The sequence below is a fragment of the Stegodyphus dumicola genome, chromosome 1 (assembly GCF_044657685.1).
Source record: "Stegodyphus dumicola isolate Sdum_Otavi_A_Nest chromosome 1, ASM4465768v1".
In the NCBI taxonomy this organism is placed as follows: Eukaryota; Metazoa; Arthropoda; class Arachnida; order Araneae; family Eresidae; genus Stegodyphus; species Stegodyphus dumicola.
Genome location: NC_140768.1, coordinates 118,953,351 through 118,962,578, shown reverse-complemented (window position 1 = coordinate 118,962,578; position 9,228 = coordinate 118,953,351). Strand labels below are relative to the sequence as shown.

Below are 9,228 nucleotides of genomic sequence, written 5' to 3'. Positions count from 1 at the left end.
TCTTATAGAAATAATGCTTAATATCAATATTTATTTATAATCTCAGAACTATTGGTCACTTTCAGAAGTGGTCGTTTGAGAGGCGATATTCTATATATTTATTTACTGATACTCTCAGATTCCAAAATTTGTTTATATTCTCAGAAATATTGGACGGAAGGTGGTCGTCCCATACATACAAAATTTTACATTTCATTAAAAATGAATTCGGCATTACTTAACTATTTCCCTATTAATTAATTAATTAGATAAAGAAAAAATTAGGAAATAGTACTGTTTATTACGGAATAATGTAGGAAGTTCTACAGAACTATATTCTTTCGCGTCATTGCACATTGTATCCGGCAAACTACTAGTTCCTCGTATTCTTCCGCAAATCCGTAAACATCTGTCTGATTTGAACCGAAATCCAAAATGGCTGCGCCATGAGGTTAACTTGTATGGATATTTTTTGTTGCATGAAAGGTAAGTTCAGTTGCAATACTTGTATGTTTACTTCTTTTGCTTTTCGAATTTATGTCATTTTGACAGTTAAATGTTTCACAGTTTATGAATTGTTACCATTCTGTCGTGAATTACGTGTATCTCAATGGCTGGCTGTCTTTTAAATATCTAATTAGCCCTGCTATCCAAATGTTTATGACTGAATTTTTTTTAGTCTAGTTTATGCATTCAGCTTCAAAATAATATGTGTGATCAGATTGCTTATTATTTTATTGCAGCAATACATTTATGTTAAATAGTTTGAACAATTGCATAAAAATAAGAGTGCATTGTTTTGTCCAAAATATGTATGGTTGAAACATTATCTTAATCTAGTTTGTAATTCAAGTTTTTTTTGGGGTACTGTTCTGTTATTGGGACCAGAATCGGAAATGTATGAACCTGTGTTCGTAAGTATGTGCATAGATGTGTATATGTAGACATACAAATATACAAGCATACATAAATACAATTCTGAACCCGGTCCTGATAACAGAACAGTACCTTTTTTTAATCTTTTTTGAATATTTTATAAAAGGATTAAGCATTTTTCAAACTGCATATCGTTTTAAGATTCGACTTGCAGGAAGACAAAATATGGTCATTCAATCAAATGCTTATGTAATAATGGCTTTTAACATTTTCTCATAAATATTGTTTGCATTTTTATTGTATTTTAGATACTTTAGTTATGTAAAGTGAACATGAGAATATTAGTAAAGCTGAAGAATATGAATAGCTACCATAATACATGTATTTTTTCATCGAGCCCATTGTTTTAGAAACCAATGCACCATTATTATATGCTGGCTTATTTTATAGTTATATGCAGTTTAATTTTATGTTCATGTTACTGTAGTATTGTCATTATAATAAAAGTATTGATAATTTTTGTTGAATCTTGCAAGTTGCCTAACATTCAGAATTATTACTACCGAATTTTACCGATAGGTTTTTTTGAGTTGACATAATCTGTCTGATAAATAAAATAAACTGGTGTTTAAATTATATGCATTTCTCTTAATGTTTCATTGAAAGTGAGATGGAAATATAAATGCTATCCAGAAAAGTGAATTCTTTTTGCCTGAAATAACAAACTGTACTAAATGATTAATGTTTATATCATTTTAGAAATGTCAATATTAAAGTTTCTCCCCCTTCTCTTCTTTGATTTTGAAATAATTTATAATAAAATAATATATGCATAAGTGTAATTAATGTAAAGTGTCATTCAATAATATAATTTATTTTTACTGATATTTTTATATTTCTTATCTGGGTTTTCTTTTGGTGTTAGAAGGAGGAAAAGACTGTAATGTTTTAATTAAGGAAATAATTAAAACATTACAGTCTTTTAAATAACACAGTTATAGTAATGTTTATTGAAGCAATCAGTACTGTGTGATTGCCAGTGATTGAATAATGTTAAAATGCATTGTTCATAAGGAAATTTGCTTAGATTTGTGTTATAGATTTTATTTTGACACAAGCTGAAATTTGAATTATTGGAAGCACTTTGAAAACTCGAATTATTTCCTGAATCATTAATCAGGCCAATATATAACATACAAATTTTCATACAAAATTATTTCTTTGAGCATATTATAAAGAGCTCATTTAATTTTATTATTTGTACAAATTTTAGACAAAAGTAGCATGTAACAGTTAAAGATTTATTGAAGCCTACTTGTTACTTGTGGTAACAAAGAAGTGTGAAAGATATTGCCACATTAGCGAACATGACGATCATTAATGCTTAGTTTAGTAATTTAATAATATATTGAGAAATGCTGGGAACTTTCAGAAGTAGACATTTCGGAAATGATGGGCTTGATAAGAAATTTACATGGTTTTATTATTTATTCTTTAGTTAAGAATGGATTTTAGATGTTCATGTGAAAGAATTCTGTTTAAGTATATGTGAAAGAATTGTTAAAGTTTGGCATTTAAAAAAATGAATTAATAATATGCAATTATATTTTTATTATACATATATTACTATATATTTCTAATGTGCTATGTAAATGTCAGTGCTAAACAATTGAGATACTATAGTCAGGGCAATCTTTTCTTATACATGAAAAATTCTGATAATTTCTTATCATCTGCCCTCACAGCTTCAACTTATGTTAAAACAGCAAGAGTATGCACACGATAATAGCAAACTATGAATATGCATACCACACACATGTATTTACATGCTTTATATTTAATCTCTATTTCTGAATAGTATTCCATTGGATGAAAAATATGTGAATATTGACCCAACGTATATATTTTTGTGTGTGTGCATCCTAAAATTTTTTGTTTCTTATAAAGTGCTTATTTGAATTACTACTTGTGAACAGAGCAGTAGATATGAACCATAAACTAACCATTTTACCAATTTTCACAGCTTTGCAGATAGTCAGAAAGCACCAAAATTTTTAATAATGTTAAGTTTAAATGATGTTCTATACTTTTGTGTTAATTTTTCTATTCTATTAATTCTATTACTGTGTTATCAAACTTTCTGCAGGAATTTCAACTGGTTAAGATGTTATTACCATGTGGAGAAGAATTTGGTTTTCAAGCTAGAAAAAATTGCAGCTGAAGGATTTTGTAGAAGGTCAGTCAAACTGGGTTTAGTTAATTATAATTTAATTTTGGGTGAAGAATTCTCAAATTTATTTATCATAAGTGTCTAAAGGTCTTCTAAATTAAATTCTGCTTGTTTTTGAAATTTTTCATGACATTCATTCTTTGATTATTATTATTATTTTTTTAAATTTACTAACTTAATCCAGGCACATAATTGCATTTAATACCATACCTTAAATATTGTAAAATGTTAAAATAATACATTTCACTTAAAAATGTGGTTGTGACAGTAAATTTTCTGTTACATTTAATCATATCTATAAACATTGGTATACATCATTTTTCAATAATCTGTATATTATTTTGTGCATTTCTTTTACATCCAAGATCTGGCATATGACTTGCTTTTCAAACTGATAACATGGTGTAATAATGTAATCTAATGGTTAAAGTTTACTATGGAACGGGCCAAATTTAATAAACTATTCTTTGATAGAAATTTATTCATTTGTTCAGTGTGTCTCATCTCTTTAAATTGCTAAAGTAAATTTTATGTACTTGCATTTAGGAATTTTGACTGTATCAGAGTAATTTTGTTTCAGTTATTATAACATACAAGGGAAAAAATTCATTCATAGCTCTGTATTTAAAATTAAAGTCCTTAATAAAGAGGGACGTTTTGTTGTTTTTAATGTCGATAGAAAGGGTTACTTTTTAACCTAATTTAAAATTTTCATTACTTTAACATGTCCAATAATTGTTATTTTAACTCCAATATTGTAATAATATCAGAATTCCTTACTTTTTGATAGGTAATCCAAATGTAAAACAAGAAAAGAAAAAATTAAAATCTAGAAGTATATTTATTTCATACCTCTAACAAATAAAAACAACACAAGCACTTTTTACTGTCTATCTGCATAGTGTGGCATGTCCGGTAAGACTGAGATTTGTATGGTCAAATCCATGTTTCAGTTAAAGGAAAATGCATGCACAGTCTTCTGATTTTCCCTTCGATTAAGGATTCTGTATACACTAGCATAAGAAATATATTAGTTAATGCAGTGTTATACATCAATATTTATAGACAATTATTGTGGCTATGTTTATTATAATTTTGTTCACTGTAATGGCTGGAGTGCCTAAACCATCATGCTGTGTAAACAAAACTCAAATCTTCATCTCTGCATACTGCTCCACTAGTGTTTAAACCACTGAAATGGTGATTATGGTAGAACATTTTTGGTAAAAATTTACTCTACTGTAACCTTTGGTGAATCGTTTCTTTTTTTTATGTCAAGATCGTCACCTGAGAGGATCGGCACCAATTTCAAGGTGGCCGCTACACAAAACCAAAATAAGAAGTCAAAGACATACACAAACTCTGTGTCCATGTACACATCGACCTATTAAAACAGAGAACTGCACAAACTGGGCATTGTGCACTGCCTTAACTTTGTCCATGTACACATTGATCTATTTTCACTTTAAGAAAATCAGAAAGTTAAAAATATCATAGTTACCAGAAAAAATTCGCCACTGTCTTAACACACAGACAACCAAAAATACACAAACAGAGAGGAATAAATTACCAAAAATACATATTTCCTAACATAAAAACATTAAACAACAAATCTTCTAACAAAAATTAACACACAGAGACAAAAAATAAATGAAACGTCATTTTTTTTTAACATACCTTTTTTTTCACATGCATATGTTTAGGCTTCCCACCACCATCTTCCAGGTAAGCAATTCAATTAAATTTTTCGTCTCTTAGTCACTTCAGACATACTCAAACGATGGTACCCACACCAAAATAATAAATAGTATGTTCAAAATACAAGACCATACCACTTCCGTGCAACCAAACACAGCAATTGAAAAGAATGGTAAGAGCCAAAAACCTGGGACCGTACAAAAGGTTTACTATTAAAAAAAGTAGCCCAAAACTAAATTTATCACAGCACGTTGGCAATATTTGCAGAAATAACTCCTTTTTATTGACAAAAAAAGTTTTTTTTTTTTTTCCCAAAGGCTACTTTCGCCAACATTATCAACATTAGGGTTACCGAAAAACTTATTTGATGCAATGGGCTTCCACATTTCACAAACAACCAATACCACTTTGCGATTTTTTTTTCAGACAGAAACCAAGGTGTACCATACAGTAAAGATTAGCCACATCTTCATTTACTACTGTTACAAGTACTTCTTTGGTAAATTTCTGCGGTTAAATTCAAAAGTTTAAAATTGCATTAACATGATCAGATTCAGAGTCATAGCTAGGGTTTTCAGCGCTCAGGGACAACTGAAGATTTCACACCCCCTACTGCTAGCCAAGGATGGAAAACATTTAATTCTAAAATGTTCTAACATCAGTTTGGCGCCCCTTGGATTCTGCACCTGGGGACAGATGCCCCCCTTTCCCCCCTCTAGCTACACCCCTGATGCAGATTTTATTTTCTGCACGTAGCTAACAATTACTTATGTGTTGTCAGATAAATGTTACCAGATGCAGTTAATTATTTTTTACTTGCCAATCTCATGAGACAAGTTTTTTTTGCTCCTGCAAGACTTTACTTTGTGTTGCAAAATAAATTCATTCTCACTCTTTTTGGACTTGCCTACACATTAAATTTAAAATAGTTTTATGAATAGGTAAGATGTGATTATCATAATTTTGTTTCTCTTTTTATCTTGGCAACTTTATATGTTGATTCAGTATCCAGGTTACCTACCAGTGGCTGATTGATAAAACTGCTCATATGTTCAGCTGGTGGTTTGAGTTTTTCTGACATAAAAAATTTTAAAAGGCATCCCCCATGTTTATTTTACTATAATCGAAAAATCAAATAATTGCTACTCTGTTTATAGGTACTAAATGTTAAAATATTTTAAATGCTTCCTTTTAATTTGCATTCTAATAGTCATTTGTTTAAATTTAATTATGAATTATATTGACATATAGTAATTGTGAGTGTTTTCTTATTTTAGGTGCTGTGAAAGGCAATGACAGAGATCCAATTTATCAAGAGTTCTTATATACATAAGAATACATGGATATAAAATTGTTTTTCATGAATTCAAATAAAATGTGATAAATTGGATTAATAAAAACTATTTTGAATTTTGAAAAGTGTTTTTCCTCTGTTAATCATAATATAGTGCCATAAATTTCTGAATGTGTTTATTTTTCATCCAAATAAATAGCTTTAAAAAAATTTGTCATATTAATAGATATTGCATAATTTAGCATTATTATAAATATTTATTATAGCAGATTTAGCTGAACTACTTTTTTTAGTCTCTTTGCAGATGAAGTCACAAAGGTAAGTGGTTAGATATTTTTCTGTATTCCCCATTAAGTAATTTTATCTGGTAAATTACCATTACTTATATACTAAAGGTGAAAGAATAAGCTTTCCTTGAAGATACAAAAATTTGCAGATATTTCAAAAAATTGGTATACGTAAAAAAGTTCTTAAATTGCCACATATGCGAAACTGAAAATGTTATATATGAAATAGTTCAGAAATATAAATATTTTCACTATTTTTTAACTATAATTCACTGTATTTGTTATATATAATCACAGTTTAAGGTAGCAGTGCTTTTCTCACTGTGATTTCTCATGTATTTTGATTCATAAATACACATACATAAATCCACGTATTTTGATTTCTCTTTTGAGACCGAATAAAAAATGAATTAAACATTCTCGTTGACATTGAGAGTTAAATAAAAGCTCACCTCAAAATAAAATGAATTAATAAATTTATAGAAAATTTTACATTGCATATATTGAGCAGAAAGAGTAAACTGAATATACTTAATGGAGTTAATAATTGGTAAAGTTGATAGCAGATTAAAATGCCTTAATTGCATGGTAAACAGTAGATCTTTTGAAGTTTTTCTATGTTGCGTAAAATGCAGATTTAAATTTTCGATATTGATTGTCATATAAATGGCAATTACTGTTTTATTTTGCTCTGAAATGAATGTAATAAAATTCTGGATGAGACAACCTTTAACATGCGCTAGAATTTACAAAGTTTAATTTGGTGCTGATTTCAATGGGTAAATTTCATTTTACTGAATTTTGCATAAAATAATACTAATGAACCATTGCAAATTATTTTCAGAACTTTTTTTTTTTTTTTTTTTATCTAAAAGGCTATTAGTTTTGAAATGTGACTTCATATCGTCAGTCGTAAACTTGTTTCGCTTTTCATTCAAGTCTTGCCATTTGGCAAAATTTAACATATTTACCTATAAAATCTAATATATTATTGACTAACAAGCCAAGGTAATTAAAAGCATTACACACAGTTCTTAACAATGCTTTTTTAAATTTTTAATCTGATTGATTTAAAATGCATTTAATTCATGATATATCTAATTGAAAACATTTTAATATTTCTACATAATTACATGATATATTTCTTCACTTTTCAAATATATAGAAGATATATAACTTTCTGGCGTCAGTATCTTATAAAATGTTTTGCTATTTCCACTGCCCCATCTCTATTGATAATCTATGCATTCATAAACTTTTAGCCTCTTTGAGTGACTGCTAAAATCTGAGGCTTTTCAGATTTTTTTTTTTTAATTGTGTGAGCAGAAAGATAGAATTTTAGAAGAGCTTCTTGAGTTACCTTTTGAATGATATAAAGATGGTGTTGGTGTATTTAATTATGGCAAAGCACACGAGGGCTATCTGCCTAAGGGGAGGGATGCCTTTCGTGGAGGACTTTCTGAGGGAAACTGGCTCGTATACACGTTACACATGGGGAAAACCACGAAAACGCCCATGCAGCCAGCCCGTTCGCGGGATTCGAACCTCGGACCGAACTACCAGTGTTCAGCGACTTTACCGCTCGGCCGCTGGTGGGCCCGAATGATATAAAGAATTGTTAACATAATGTCAAATTTTTACAACTAAATATTAAATATATAAAAAAGCCTGCAGCATTCTCATGTTACGAAAACATATTTATTTATTCTGAGGCTAGGAATTGATTTAGTTTTAAAAATACAATTTATTCCTTTTAACAATTTCCCAACAGTGTCATCAAAACTATAAATTCATTACATGTTTTAAAGAAAGATGATTCATTTATGTAAAGATTATTAAATGGGTAATTTTATTATTCAATTTTTAATACAAATTAACTGAAATTAGAAACTGATTTTGTAAAATAATTTAATTATGAATAATTCAATTTGGGGGCTATTGGATGTTTAAAAATGATCAAAAAATTTTTAATATCTTAAAAATAAAAGCAAAATTTTCAGTTTTAATATTTTGTATTAATAATTCATTTTAATTTCCTTGCTCAGTTTTAATATATTCACAAATTCAGATTTAAAAACAAAATAAGTTGTATGAATATTTTCAACATTTCTGATTTTTCCATAGTAACCATAGGAGAACGATTTGAGACTATCTGTGTAAAAAAAAGTAGGTTTTAGATCATCACACCTTCACATACTACTTTCACTGGAATTTTCCTCTGTATATATACTGGGATGTGACACTAAGCAGTTGAGAATATGTATTTAAGAGGTTAAAGGGATATTGTAACTAGTGTTTCAAATCCTGATAACATCCCATACGCTGTCGGTGGGACGTAGATAGGATGTCCTAAGGATATACTGGGATGTGACATTAAGCGCTCAGGAGGATGAGTTTAGGAGGAAATTGGGATATTACGGGATGTCCTGAGGATGTAGTAAGTTGGAATCTAAATCCTAATAACATCCCATATGCTGTCGATGGACATAGATAGGATGTTTTTATGATATAATGGGATGTGCTTAGGAGGTTTGTGGGATGTCCTGAGGATGTAGTAAGTAGGAGTTCATATCCTAATAACATCCCGCACGCTGTCGATGGGACTTTTAGGATGTCCTGAGGATATCCCGGGATGTGACATTAAGCACTCGGGAGGAGGTTCGCGGGATGTCCTGAGGATGTGCGCATATCCCGCGAGCAACATCCTTGGGATATCCCAAGGATGTTTTTGTGCTATGTGGGACATTATTTCTGTGCCAAATAGTGAGCCATGACCAGCCGACGTACCTATGTCGTGACCAACGTTCAGCCCTCGTTTTCAATCTGCAGTGATCTGTCTCGAATAATTTTCTTAGTCTGTTAAT

The 9,228-nt window shown here is 29.8% G+C and overlaps 1 long non-coding RNA gene across 1 annotated transcript; it reads left to right on the top strand.

Moving 5' to 3' along the window:
• The first annotated feature begins 392 nt into the window (after window positions 1-392).
• LOC146999217 (uncharacterized) lies at window positions 393-6,192 on the top strand. Its single transcript, XR_015039536.1, has 3 exons — window positions 393-465; window positions 3,002-3,091; window positions 6,061-6,192. It is a non-coding gene; the product is annotated as an uncharacterized LOC146999217 (long non-coding RNA).
• The last annotated feature ends 3,036 nt before the right edge of the window (window positions 6,193-9,228 follow it).